This window comes from Trichechus manatus, unplaced genomic scaffold (genome assembly GCF_000243295.1).
Source record: "Trichechus manatus latirostris isolate Lorelei unplaced genomic scaffold, TriManLat1.0 scaffold00043, whole genome shotgun sequence".
NCBI classification, from domain to species: domain Eukaryota; kingdom Metazoa; phylum Chordata; class Mammalia; order Sirenia; family Trichechidae; genus Trichechus; species Trichechus manatus.
The window spans coordinates 12437809-12452226 of record NW_004443979.1 but is presented as its reverse complement, the minus strand read 5'-3'; the positions used below and the strand labels follow the sequence as shown (position 1 = coordinate 12452226).

The window sequence follows — 14418 nt, the reverse complement described above, 5'->3', positions numbered from 1 at the left end:
AGAACTCAAATTCTAGTAAGAAGACCAGACTTAATGGTCTGACTGAGACTGGAGGTTCCCCAGAAAGCATGGCCCCTGGATTCTCTGTCAGCCCAGAGCTAAAACAATTTCCGAGGCCAGCTCTTCAGACAGGGTTTGGGACTGTGGGACATAAAGTGATACTCGTGAGGATTGTGCCTCTTAGTTCAAGTAGATACAAGAGACCAAAGGGGCAGCTTCTGTCCAGAGGTGAGATGTGAAGGCGGAGAGGGTTAGGAGCTGGTTGATTGGACATGGGGAATCAGGGATGGAAAGGAGGAGTGTGCTGTGGCAAAATGGGGTGAGCAATTAGGGTCACATAACAATGTATGTATAAAATTTTGTATGGGAGACTAACTTGAAATATAAACTTCATTTAGACTACAACAATAAAAAACAAAACAAAATGAGTTATCAATTGGTTACCATGTCAATATAAATTAGTAGTTAGTAATGTAAATGAAACCATTTTACCTGAGATTGAATTCGTAGAGTGTCCTTGAACAAATTATTTAATTTCTCCATGCATCAGTTTTTTCTTCTATAAAATTAACATGATAATAGTACCTACCACACAAGGTTGTTGTGCAATGTCTTAGGCTGGGTTCTCTAGAGAAGCAAAACCAGTAAAGTGTATAAATATATATAGAGAGAGAGATTTATATCAAGGAAACAGCTTAAACGATTGTAGAGGCTAGAACGTCCCAAGTCCGTGGATCAGGGTAGAGGCCTCTCCCAAGTCACACAGCTGTAGAAGCTGGCAAGCCCAAGATCCACAGGTTGGAGAGCAGGGCTCCCGCTCACAGGCTGTGCAGATCTACGAATCCCAAGTTCGGCAGATAAGCTGACATCTCAAGTCCCAAGAACCAGAGATGAGAAGACAGGAGGCAGCAGCAGGATCCAGAAAGAGCAAAACGCCAGAATGTCTGCTTATATTCAGATGCGGGCCACACTCCCAAGAAGACTCCTTTTCATCTGATTGGCTACTCACAGTATATTCAATCATGGGAATGATCACAATAAAACACTGAGAATCGGCCATGTTCAAATCCATGAGACAGCAGCCAGATGAGGAGACGCCCGCGGACTTCTTCTATTTCATTGACTTCCAGAGACACAATGTTGAGATTGCAGCTTTCCACCTAGACAGGATCCTGGACTTCTGACTGGTGCCACCAACAGTGGGGAAGCTAGTGAATGTCACCAAGGAAATCCTAGAGGTCACCAAGAATGAAATCCTGCAGGGTGTTTCCTTTGTCTCTCCAGCCAGCAAAGTGTGCTTCTTCGCCAAGTGTCCATACATGTGCAAGACCGAGTATGCTGTCTGTGGCAACCCCCACCTGCTGGAGGGCTCCCTCTCTGCGTTCCTGCCATCCCTCAACGTGACCCCCAGGCTGTCTGTGCCCAACCCCTGGATCCGCTCCTACTCGCTGGCAGGAAAAGAGGACCCCAGGACTTCTTCTCACCCTTAGGTGGGAGGTCAATCTGCTTTACTGCGACATAGTGAAACAGATCAACCCGTACAATAGCAGCAACCAGCTCCTCAACATCATTGACATGACCATTTCAACTTCTTGATAGGAAATATGGACCACCACCATTATAAGATGTTTACAAAGTTTGGGAATGATGGCTTGCTTATTCACCTTGACAATTCCAGAGAGTTCAGATGACACTCTCATGATGAGCTCTCCATCCTCTCCTCTCTCCCAGTGCTGCGTGATAAAAAAGAAAACACTTTTGCACCTGCGGCTGCTGGCCCAAGCCGACTACAGGCTCAGTGATGTGCTGCGGGAATCACTGCTGGATGACCAGCTCACAGAGCCTCACCTCCTTGCCTTGGACTGGAGACTCCAAATCATCCTTAAGGCAGTAGAAGGGTGCATAGAGGCCCACAGGGAAGAGAGTGTCATCGCCAGCGGCCCAGCAGAACAATCAGCCCCAGACTCTGGCCAGGTTAAATGGACAAGCTAGGTACTGGAAGTCAACCATCAGCAGTGGACTCCCAGGTGCTGAGCACTTCTCACTTCCACCTACTGACACTGGTGGCCATGAGTCACGTGCTCTGGAAGGAAGTAGGGCATTGGAACTATTTTAAAAATACAAGATAAGTGGAATCCACTGAATTTGATCTTTATTTCTTGGTGCATGGCTTCTAGAGTGAATTGCCTTGGCTCCCTTTCCCAGAAAGCACTGACTTCATGAAGGCCACAGGCTAAATCTAAGCCCTCTGGGAATCTGGATATGGGTCAGGCTTGGAAGGTCTGGAAGCATTGCTTCTAGGAGAGTATTAACCGTAAGGAATAAAATAAAAGGACATCAAGTGGGAAAAAAAAACCCACTGAGAATCATGGCCCAGCCAAGATGACACACAATCTTAACCATCACATGCACTAAGACAGTTAATACAAACAAAGCACTCAGAAAAAGTGTCTGCCTCATAAACTTAGCTAACATTAACAACCAGAATGCTCCTTAAAGCAAGGATGGTGAGACTAAGTTTCACATACCTGGGACATGTTAAGGATCAGTCCCTGGAGAAGAACATCATGCTTGGTAAAGCAGAGGGTCAATGAAAAAGAAGAAGACCCTCAATGAGGTGGATTGATACAGTGGCTGCAACAATGGGCTCAAATATAGCAATGATTTTGAGGATGGCTCAGGACCGGGCAGTGTTTCATTCTGTTGTACATAGGTTCTCTCTGAGTCAGAACCGACTCGATGCCACCTAACAACAACAATATTAATAACTCAGATAATACTGGGGGGGGGGACTCAAAAACACCCCAGAGGGTGATGCCTCAAATTACAGAATGGAGATTGGAAATTGCTACAAAATATTGCAGTACCAGGTGTCTATGAAATAGGTCACTACTTGGAATGATCCAATACTATGTGGTAAATCAGTTAAGTGCTTACCTGTTCATAAACTGCAATTGGAGTTCAGGAAAGAGCCTGTCATGGTGGGAGGGGATTTGCTGAGACCCAAGAGACAGGGTATGCTAGAGAGAGGTGAGAGGTCAGTAGGATAGTGTCTTAAGTCATCTAGTGTTGCCATAACAGAAATACCACAAGTGGATGGTTTTAACGAAGAGAAGTTTATTTCCTCACAGTCAAAGTAGGCTAAAAGTCCAAATTCAGGGCGTCAGCTCCAGAGGAAGTCTTTCTCTCTCTGTCGGCTTTCTCATCAGTGTTCCCCTGGACTGGGAGCTTCTCAGCTCAGGGACCCCGGTCCAAAGGACGCACTCTGCTCCCGGCACTGCTTTCTTGATGGTATGAGGTGCCCCTGTCTCACTGCTCACTTCTGTCTTTTATATCTCAAGACATTGCCTCAGGATACAATCCAATCTTGTAGACTGAGTCCTGCCTTACTAACACAACTGCCACCCATCCTCCCTCATTAACATCATAGAGGCAGGATTTACAATTTATAGGAAAACCACAGAATACGAGGAATCATGGCCCGGCCAAATTGATACACACATTTTTTGGGGGACATAATTCAATCCACGACAGACGGTGAAGCAGATGTGATTCTTTGACCTGAAAAAAAGATGGGACACATGAATGTGAAAATTAGTCATGAAGCAATAAACTTTGAACTCATAGGACCCAGCCATTGTGTTGCAAAAAATGACAAGAATTGAGGGAGAGATGATAATTTAAAACAAGGAGAAAAATTGGCTCTTCTCAAAAGGCATGAGATGCACACCTAACTTTGAGTTAGTTTTAAGGAAATACACTCATCTGGGGAGGACAGTTCCTATGGGTGGAGTAATATGGATCTAAGTTCTTTTTACAACTGAAGGTCATGGAAAGGATTCTAATAAATATTCATATAGCAGGCTAGTTTTTTTTTTTTTTTTTCCTTCCCTCCCAGCCTCTAACCTTGTCTCTTTACTGGAACCTAGTGTCTTCTCAGGAACCCTGGTGGCACAGTGGTTAAGAGCTACAGCTGCTAGCCAAAAGGTCAGCAGTTCAAATTCACCAGCCACTCCTTGGAACCTTGTGGGGCAGTTCTACTCTGTTCTATAGGGTCACAATGAGTTGGAATGGCAATGGGTTTGGTTTAGTTTAGTGTCTTCTCAAGTGAGGGTCACAGAAAATGGCTTTTTAAACTATGTCTCAAAACTGGCAAAGAGATATACTTCTAAAATAATGAAGTATAGAAGATATGCTGATAAGGGATTAAAATTCAAAATGTGAAAGATGTGATTTTTCAAATATTGTAAATTGATGCTAAAGATCATGAAGACCTTCTTTTAACTCTTCACCTGTTCTTCCACATCCCCTAACTAGTAGTCAGAAATAACAGAGCATGTATTGGCTGCCAATCATGCCACGGTCCAGACTCAAGGGATGCCAAGACCAGCATGTAGGCGAGATGAGTCAGAGATAAATGAGGGAGTTGCAAAGTACAAGGGAACATGGAAGAGGGAGCGAAAGAGAAGGAAGTAAGAGGAAAACAATTGTGGTGCTGGGTTGAATTTGTATGACGTTTTCCAGATCATCTTGATTGTTCTGTTTTGAATGCAATCTCAATCCAGTGCTTCTTTAAAAAGTGGCATTTGAAATTGAATACAAAACTTGAAATTGGCTCTGAACAGTACAGACCCTAGAAATACTAATCTAGATGCTATAAATAGAATCATAGAAATTTATAGTCAGACAATATTTTAGAGAAAGTTAAAAAAAGAAAAATTCAGTTTTTACTCCTCCAACCCTCCATTTCACAAGTTGATATATGGAGATTCAGAATCAAGCAACTTGCAAGAAGTTTGGTAGCTATGAAGTAATAGAGTCATGATGGGCATCCAAATCCCAAATCATACAACAGCCCCTTTGCCTAATGCTAAGATTATATTCATTTCTTCCACAATTGCAAGACTGGTTTGAGCTTATGATTAACTAAAACTCCCATTTTTTAAAATTATATCATCCATTTGCCAAGTAACTATGTTAGTTTTTGACTCAAGTTTATTTAAGTGAAGAATGTACTTTTAGTGTAAAAAACACCCATGATTACATCAAGTACTAAATCCTCTCTCTCTGTCTCTTTACAAAGCTTTACAAATGCAATTATACTGTAAAGTAACATTCAGAATACATATACTTACTTGTATTCATAAGTTACTCAAAGATTGTACAGCTTTGTATCTGGTGATATCATGTCATTCCTTTGATAGCAAAGGTGTCTCTATCACCCTTGCCATCACTATCTGGAACATTATAAAAATACCTAGGTCCAAAATCTATTCTTACCTAACCTTTTACCTCCACAGCATTGAAATCCACCCTTTCCAGTTCATATAGCATGTTCATACATATCAAACATTTGTTCCTCATGAATCCTCCTATTATGAACCTTATTCCCACACTAGAAAACATTAGTATTAGCAAGTTTACAGTCAGTAAATTGTGAACTAGAACCAGTGTCTTAGTTATCTCGTGTGCTGTAACAGAAATACCACAAGTGGATGGATTCAACAAAGAGAATTTTATTTTCTCACAGTCTAGTAGGCTACAAGTCCAAATTTAGGGCATCAGCTCCAGGAGAAGGCTTTCTCTCCCTGTAGGCTCTGGGAGAAGGTCTTTGTCATCAATCTTCCCCTGGTCTAGAAGCTTTTTAGCACAGGGACCCCGGGTCCAAAGGATGCGCCCTTCTGGCTCTTCTTGCTTGGTGGTAACGAAGTCCCCGTGTCATGTCTCTCTGCTTGCTTTTCTGTTTTACATCTCAAAGAGGATGATTTAAGACAAAATCTAATATTGTACATTGAGCCCTTCCTCATTAACATAGCTGCTTCTAATCCTGCCTCATTAACATCATTTCCAACACACAGGAATCACATCAGATGACAAAATGGTGGACAATCACAATACTGGGAATCATGGCATAGCCAAGTTGACAGGTATTTTGGGGGGACACAGTTCAATCCATGACAACCAGGTTCTCTTCTTCCAAATAAATTATCATATGCTCTTTAAAAATTAAAAATTCTCATTATACAATCTATAAAATGTTCAACATATGAGATAATAATATGATAAAAACTCACTTATCCCTGCTTGTCCTTATGAATTCTCAAGACACTGCTATATTTGCTTCAGTTCTTTCTTTCATTATCTTCCAATAAGTATTAACTTGTAGATGTATTTGAAGTGGTTTCTCTCCCATCTCTTCCTGGTTTAAGTTTTTATCATTCACAGGCATATTTTTATAATTTTAAAATATAAATCATATAAGTGTATATTTTAAAAATGTATATGCATGGTATCATACTTTACATATCATTTTGAAGCCTGATTTTATTCACTCCACTTTATATTATTATGATTTATCCAGGTTGATAAATGCAGCACATGTTCTACTTTATCTAATTAAGTTTTTTTCAGCTTTCCAAATTTTTCTATACACACAGCCCAAGGTCATTCATTTTACCTGCTGCATAATATTCCACCAAGCAATTTATGTTTATTCTCTTATTGAGCATTTAGATGATAATTTTTCACTGTTATAAACAAGGCAACAGATGGGTGCTCCTATACCTCATTGGTGGTACAGTAGTTAAGCACTCAGCTGCTAACTAGAAGGTCGATGGTTTGAAGCCACCAGGTGCTCCACAGGAAAAAGATGTGGCAATCTGCGTCCATAAAGATTTACAGCCTTGGAAACCCTGTGAAGTAATTCTGCTCTGCCCTATAAGGTCGCTATGAGTCGTAATCAACAGCAATGGATTTGATTTTTGGTTTTATGCTTTATTCCTGGTATACCTCTGCAAAAATTTCTCTCTGCTATGTTTATACATCCAAATGTGAACTTACTGGGTCACACAATATGGACAATGTCAATTTTTTTCTAGAAATGGCCAAATTTTTCTTCCAGTTGTCTTTACCAAACACACTTGATTCTTGTATTCGTTTCTTTATGTCATGATTCAAACATAACTCAAAGTAGTATATGACTCCATTTTAATACAATATGAAGTGACTTTTAAATATGTTTTACAAACTAACATTTACTTCTTATTTAACAGATGAGAAATATATAGACAATAAATTCAGACAAGTCTTAGAATTTACTAAGTATCAGGGTTGAAATAATACAAAGAGGAAATAAATCTAGATTTTTTTTCCCCAGGGACAGTTTGAGAACAGTAAAACCAAAGCTTCCTTTCCTGCTACAATTACATTATTTTATTTTTATTACTGCTTGTCTTTATGTAATTCTGTCCTTTTTTTTTTTTCATGATTGAAGGCAATTTAAAAATAGAATATGACATACAGACATATACTTTACATACAACTTTAGATGAACTGTCTACATTATTAAATCACTCTAAATTATTAAAATCTATTTCCATTTATTCCATACTTAATATCTAACACTGTAACCAAAAGTAAATTTTATCTTCATATATAAAACTTATGATATTTCTTCTGTGTTTCTCTCTCCTTGATGATATGTTTTTCAGAATGAGTACTTGAGGCATAAAGATATAGCTCTCTCTCCTTAGAAGAGAGACATTTAGGAAATGAGAAAAGCATAAACCAAAATAAAGAGTTTTCACAAGGGCTCTGAGTAAAGAATAGGATGCTTCAGATTGCACATGCTGCCAATGTTATCACATTAACACAATAATCTGGACAAGATGTATCCTAAACAAGTTTTTTTCTCCCTTACTTTGCTTACTATTCAAAGACCTGTAAGCATAATTTTTCTCTATAATATCTATTCTATTCAGATACCATCCTTCAAGTATCTTGAAATGATTGTAATAACATATTGCTGATTTTTTAAAAGCTAAATCAGTGATGTGTTTAGTAGTCCACTGTCATGTTGGAAACATTATAGACACTGATGTACAACTCAGATGTTTGGAACATAAAACTATTGCTTCTCCTTATTGCCTTTCTTTCAATTTAATATAATTGTTCATAGAAGAAAGCACCTCATCTGTTATTTTTATCTTTGCAAGATATTGCTTGCCCTTCTATTTTGTCAAAAATAATTGTTCTTAACTAGCCACACAAGGGAAGTCACTGTGTCTCTTACCACCTTGTTATCATCCATGAAACTGGCTACTGTTTTCCATTCTTTTGTTTTATTATCAAACAACAAAGAAAAGATTTGATCTTTGTTTCTCCTCTATTCATAGAAAGGTGCTTTTTCTCTCATTTCAGGTGTACAGAGTTATTACAACAATCTCAAATAATATTATAACAAGAAAAGAAATCAAATTCTTTAAAAACACTGCAACATTCAATGGCTTGTTATAGAGACATGTATTAAAGATAAAAAAAAAAAATTCCAAAGTGGGAATATCTTTGCATAAACACACGAAAAAGGTGCATATTATCTTGAGGAGCTCTTTATAACAATGGAATCTTTTCTGAAATACCTTATGCAGTGAATGGAATTTTTATTTTTACTTTTTCTCAATCAAATAATCCTTTTAGAATAAATATATCAAAATTGGAAGGTTTTCCTAGAATTTGAAGATTTTTATATTTTTAATACTGTATTATTTTAGATTATTCCAGTTATGAACACAAATACTTGGTAATTGTTTGGCTTAAAATTTTCAAATAAAAGTTAAGTGAAAGGCCCATCTCTTTAATTCATACTTCTTCAGTTACAGATATTTTTAACTTTTGTCATGTAATGGAAATGAAAAACTGACTTTGTAAGTACCTAACTTCATAGGGCAGGAAAATTGTTAAAATAACAATCTTTAAATTATCTTTTGTTTGGAAAGATCATTTCAATGTTTATTACTTTATTCATTATATTTAATTATGTTGCTGTTTTTGTTGTTATTAGGCACCGTCAAGTTGATTTTGATTCACAGCGACACTTTGTGACCGAGTAGAACTGCCCCACAGGGTTTTCTAGGCTGTAATCTTTAAGGAAGTAGATTGCCAGGTCTTTCTCCCTCAGAGCCTCTGGGAGGGTTCAAATGACCAACCTTTAGGTTAGAAGTCAAGCACTTAACCATTACACAACCAGGGCTCCTTGTTTTTGTAATTATAGAAGTGATAAACAAGATTCTAGAGAACATAGAGTAAGTACTAGTCCTAGTTATGTCATTAAGAATGTATTTTAAGGGAATGACTTAATGTCTCTGTTTTTTAAAATGTATTAAAAACTAGTAGCCATCAAGTCAACTCTGACTCATAGCAAGTCCACGTGTAGCAGAGTAGAACAGTGCTTCATAGGGTTTTGGTGACTGATTTTTCCGGCGTATATTGTCAGGCCTTTCTTTGGAGACACCTCTGGGTGAATTTGAACTTCCAACCTTTATGTTAGTAGCCAGGTGCTTATCTGTTTGCACCAACATATTGCCAAATGTAGACCTTAGTAATATAGGTTTAAAGAGTCCCTTGGCGCGGTCATAATAACAAAGTGTGCACTTGCAGGTGGTAGGAGGAGAGATGTCAAAAAGGGTTGGAGAAGCAGGAGGACATGATCCAGTGATAGCTCCTAATTTCACAGCCTGTGCATTGACTGGGCTTCTAGTCTTGACTATAGGACCACTTTAACAGGCTCTAGGCTAATCTGTACAAAAAACACCCCCTTTTCAGTCTTCAAAAGTCAATATAAAATGAAAGAGATCTTTTTAAGGAATCAGATCTCATTTGAGTTGACATTAAAAAAATATGTTCATGGACATATATATATATATATATATATATATAAAAACCTGAAGTGTTTCATTATAGTTAGGCAAAATAGAGAATTGGTACCATTGATTTCTGTAACCTTTGCTATACCCAGAGATCTCTTTTATATGTTCCAGGTATGTATGTTTCTTTTCCTGCCTGCAGTTATTCATTCCTTTCCAAGCACTCAGTAAACATTTCCTGAGCACTACGAACTTACATTGCGATATCCAGTGAAAATGCGATAATGAAGAAGGCACAGTTCCTGACCAAAAGAGAGAAAAACAATACCTGTAATAAGCCTCATTCTCAATTTGGTTTATTTAACAGTATTCATTGTAGCAGTATTGTTTTAATTATTTTTTTTCAGAGCAATAAAGTTTACTTGTTACGTCATGGGTTAGATAGGGTGTGTGATAACTGACAACTGCTTATATTTTAAAACAAGTGTTTACATAGCATTGTTTTCATAGAAAAAAAATTAGTCTGAATTCCAATCCACTGCTTACAAACATAGTTTGGAATATAACCCACTTATATATAGCCTGCCTGTAATGTTGTCATGAACTTTAAATTACACCTTTCCACAAAAGGACTTAAAATATCTCCATGTGTAATGTGACTGGGTCTTGTTTGTTTATGCTCTGCCTTCTTTCACAGATGATTTGAAATAGTTCACGCGTATAACAAAATAATAATGCAATAGAAACAAGGTAAGGAGGTGGGACGAGGAAAAATGTAGATGAAAGCAGAAACGCAAGCCTGGAGCAGGGCCAGGGACAGGTGAGCCAGCACAGATGTAGGCACAGACTGCCTGCAGAGTTACCATAGGTGGCATGAGACGACATTCGGTGTTTGTACTACAGACTCCCATTCGAAGTCTCTTTCTGAGTTGATGCTTGGGAGTGAACCTACAGGTTTTGGAAAATCAATGAGTAGGCAAAATGCTGGAATTCTTTTGAGAAAACTTAGAAGTCTTTTGAAAATGATCCCTTAAGAATATAAAAGGCATACCTCTACCTAGAAGTAGATTTCAAGGTGGCCTATAGAAAAAGTCAGAAAATTATCTCAATAAATCATTTGTGGTTCTCTCTAATATGTAATATAATAATTTCTTCAGTTCTCAACGTTCTATCACACGAAGCTAAGATGGTTCAGGGCTAGAAGATTTTCAAAGCAGATATTTCCAGGTAGCTATCACAGATAAATAATTATAATACAAATTATAAAGGTATCATAAAATGTTTGATTTTTGAGTAATATATTGTGCTGATGAATCTGCCAGAAAGGATTAATTTCTAAAAGTGTCACTGAATAGCTCAAAATGTGAACTATTATGTGGGATTATTGGAAATGAAGTAACTACACTTAAGATGTGATCTGCAAAAATATGGTTTTGTTTTTGAATAGTTTAAGTTATTCTTTTAAACAAAAATAGTTGGGCCACTTGTCTTTTATGTCTCTTTTAGTGGGTGATAATATGGTCTTATTACCAGCAGATGAAGGAGCCCTGATGATGCAGTGGTTAAGAATTCAGTTGCTAACCAAAAGGTCGATGGTTTGAGCCCACCAGCTGCTCCACGCGAGTAAAATGTGGTAGTCTGCTTCCGTAAAGATTTATAGCCTTGGAAAGGCTATAGGACAGTTCTATTCTGTCTTATAGGGTAACTATGAGTCAGCCTCAACTGGATGGCAATGGGTTTGTTTTTTGTGATTATTAGATAAGATGACGTTATTTGGTCTTAAAATACTCTTGTCAATTAGGCATGAGACAATTTTCCTCATTTTACAAAGACAAAGCTGGTGTGGTAAAAATATAATGTAGTGAAAATTAAGCCAAAGATTCAGGGTGCTGTGATGGGCACATGGTAGACATGCACTTAACATTTGGTGCTTAGTTCATTGTATCATATCTACATATGTAGCAGTTAAATCAGAATGGCTTTAAATAACTCTGCTCTTTTATATACATTGCCAAAATTCTCGTATGACAGAAATTTAGAATATTGGTCTCTTCCATTATCATAGCTGCCCTATGCGATTCACTGAACCCCAACTAGTAGTAAATCAGAAAGCTTTAAGGATTTCCAGTGTTAAAGACTTCAAGTTTCCAAACTGAGTAACATGTGTATAAATTACTTCCTTTGTCCCTTTGTAAACCATATTAGAATTTGCTTCCCCAAAATTATGTATATAGTTCTTAGAAGATGGACTTTTCTAGTATGCATAATGTTCTTTAGTTTTTAAGATATATTTTACATTCTGGTAAAGAAGAACATTTTAATCCAATCATATTTTAGAAATACAAACCCAAGGTTCCTGTGAAGATCATTTTGACAAACTAAAAATTTAATTTTTAAATTTTTAAAAAATTTTGTCCAAAATATAGTAGGTTTTATTATGAAATATGAAGTCACAGAAATTCCTAAATATATGTTGAAATGCCTAAGCCATAATTCCTCCCTTTTCTCTTTTTCTTCAACAAACTAATAAAAGTGAAAACAAATTAAATTGATGAAAAAAACTCTATTTTAAATCGCAGAATCCTCCATGAACAACTCTTCGAAGAAGTAACAGCCAGAGTGCTCCTTGGAAACAAGGATGTTGAGACTTCATCTCACATACTTTGGACGTTATCAGAAGGGACCAGTCCCTGGAGAAGTACATCATGCTTGGTAAAGTAGAGGGTTAGCAAAAAAGAGGAAGACCCTTGACAAGATGGATTGACACAGTGGCTGCAACAATGGGCTCAAACATAATAACAATTGTGAGGATGGCATAAGACCGGGCAGTGTTTTGTTCTGTTGTCCATACAGTCACTATGAGTTGGAACTGACTCAAGGACACCTAATAACAACCATAAACAACAACAACAAAACAAAATAAAAACCAGTGAAATTATAATATTTGATAGTTTCAATTTTCCTACTTTACTGAAGTAAACTCTACTTAGGAGTTATTGCTGAGCAATCAATAAAATTATGTTCAAATAAAATAATAATTTGATGTGAGAGAAAATATTAAAATAAATTTTTAACATAAACACCATTTTATGTTTTATTTTTCATGCAAAAATATTGCAAACACAAATGCTTCTACTGGAAGTAGATTATAGAATATTGACTAACACTGTTTTAATTGTGTATTTGTGTTGTTAGAATGAAACAACCTAGAACTTAATTTAGGGAACAAGTCACTGTGAATGTAATCAATCAATAAATATTTATTGATCATCTGTTATGCTCTTGTTACGGAGCTATCGGTTTTGGCTTGACGATGAGGAGATATTGAAGTATAGGACGTGAAGTCCACTTTTTAGGGAAACTAAAATCTAGTTTTCTGTTTGCAACCCTGTAAAACTCATATTCAACTCTTAGAAAACTGAGTTCTCAAGAAAACACAATCCTTCCCTGATGTTCCAAAGTAAGAGAGAAACCAAGAGGAGCTAGAATACAAAAAGATTTAGGAGGTGTTCTGAATAGTTAATAAATATTATGATTTGACTGAGTTGTGATTAAAACCAAGTGTAGGAAGTGTCTATATTCATTGAAGTTGTAGTTGTCACACTGCCATTTCTGCCACAAAATGTTATTTCACCCTTGAAAACAACTTTCTCCATTACTAAAGGTATAATTCAGCTACTTGGATATGGTTACACAACTCTTTCCTTCAATAGTGAAAGCAGAATCCCAGTTTCTGTTTTTCTTGTTCTTGAGAGGAGGTGAAAATCTGACAGCTCAAAATGAAGCAAAAACTCTAGAAAAAACAGACACCATTTTGTGCCCACTCAGTCTTCTTTCCAGGGTCATACATGTGTAAGTAGCTGTTTGTTTATAGTCGAGACCTTCTGTGGGTAAATCTGGCAGTATATCAAAGACATTTAGCATAGATATTTCATTTTCAATGCATGTGTCTATTTTTTACCGTGTTGATGAACCAAATATAACACATGCAGATGATTTTTAGGAATTTATTTTAAATCATAAGCGTTTCTTTTTTTCTTTTTCTGAATGTTCACAGTAGCTGGAAGACAAGTATTTGCTTACCCACTCCTCTTCCAACATAGCATTGAATAGTTGAATGAAAGTGAACACAAAATTGCATGATATGTTTCCCTCCTTTTATCTATCTATCTGTCTCTGTCTGTCTGTCTGTCTGCCTATCTGCTTACCTGCCTACCTGTCTACCTACCTACCTATCTATCTAATCTATAGTATAGTATTTAAGTATATGAGTTTTGGAGTCAGTAATATTTGTGTGAAGGCATGGTCTACCTCTTATTAGCTGAATGGTCTTAAGCAAATCATTTAACCTAAGCCTCCATTGACTTGTTAATTAAAACCTGAAAAAAAATGTTCATTATCAGGGATGTTTTGAAGATTAAATGAAATAACCCTTGCAAGGTACTTAGCATATTGACTGGCATGTAGTAAATGTTCAATAAATGTGAAGAATTATACTTATTTTTTAAATTTTTTTATTGTACTTTAGATGAAGGTTTACAGAACAAATAGTTTCTCATTAAACAGTCAGTACACATATTGTTTTATGATATTGGTTAAAAATCACATGACGTGTCAACACTCTGTCTTCTCAACCTTGAGGACCTTTTTTGGGTGAAAATATACATAGCCAAAGTTAAACCATTTTGAAAGTTTCTACACGTACAGTTCAGTGACATTGATTACATTCTTCCAGTTGTGCTGCTATTCTCGCTATCCTTTTCCAAATTATTCCATC

The 14418-nt window shown here is 36.9% G+C and overlaps 1 pseudogene; it reads left to right on the top strand.

Annotated features, from left to right (window-relative positions):
• Positions 1 to 1058: 1058 nt before the first annotated feature.
• On the top strand, positions 1059 to 1992 carry LOC101347752 (pseudokinase FAM20A pseudogene; annotated as a pseudogene).
• The last annotated feature ends 12426 nt before the right edge of the window (positions 1993 to 14418 follow it).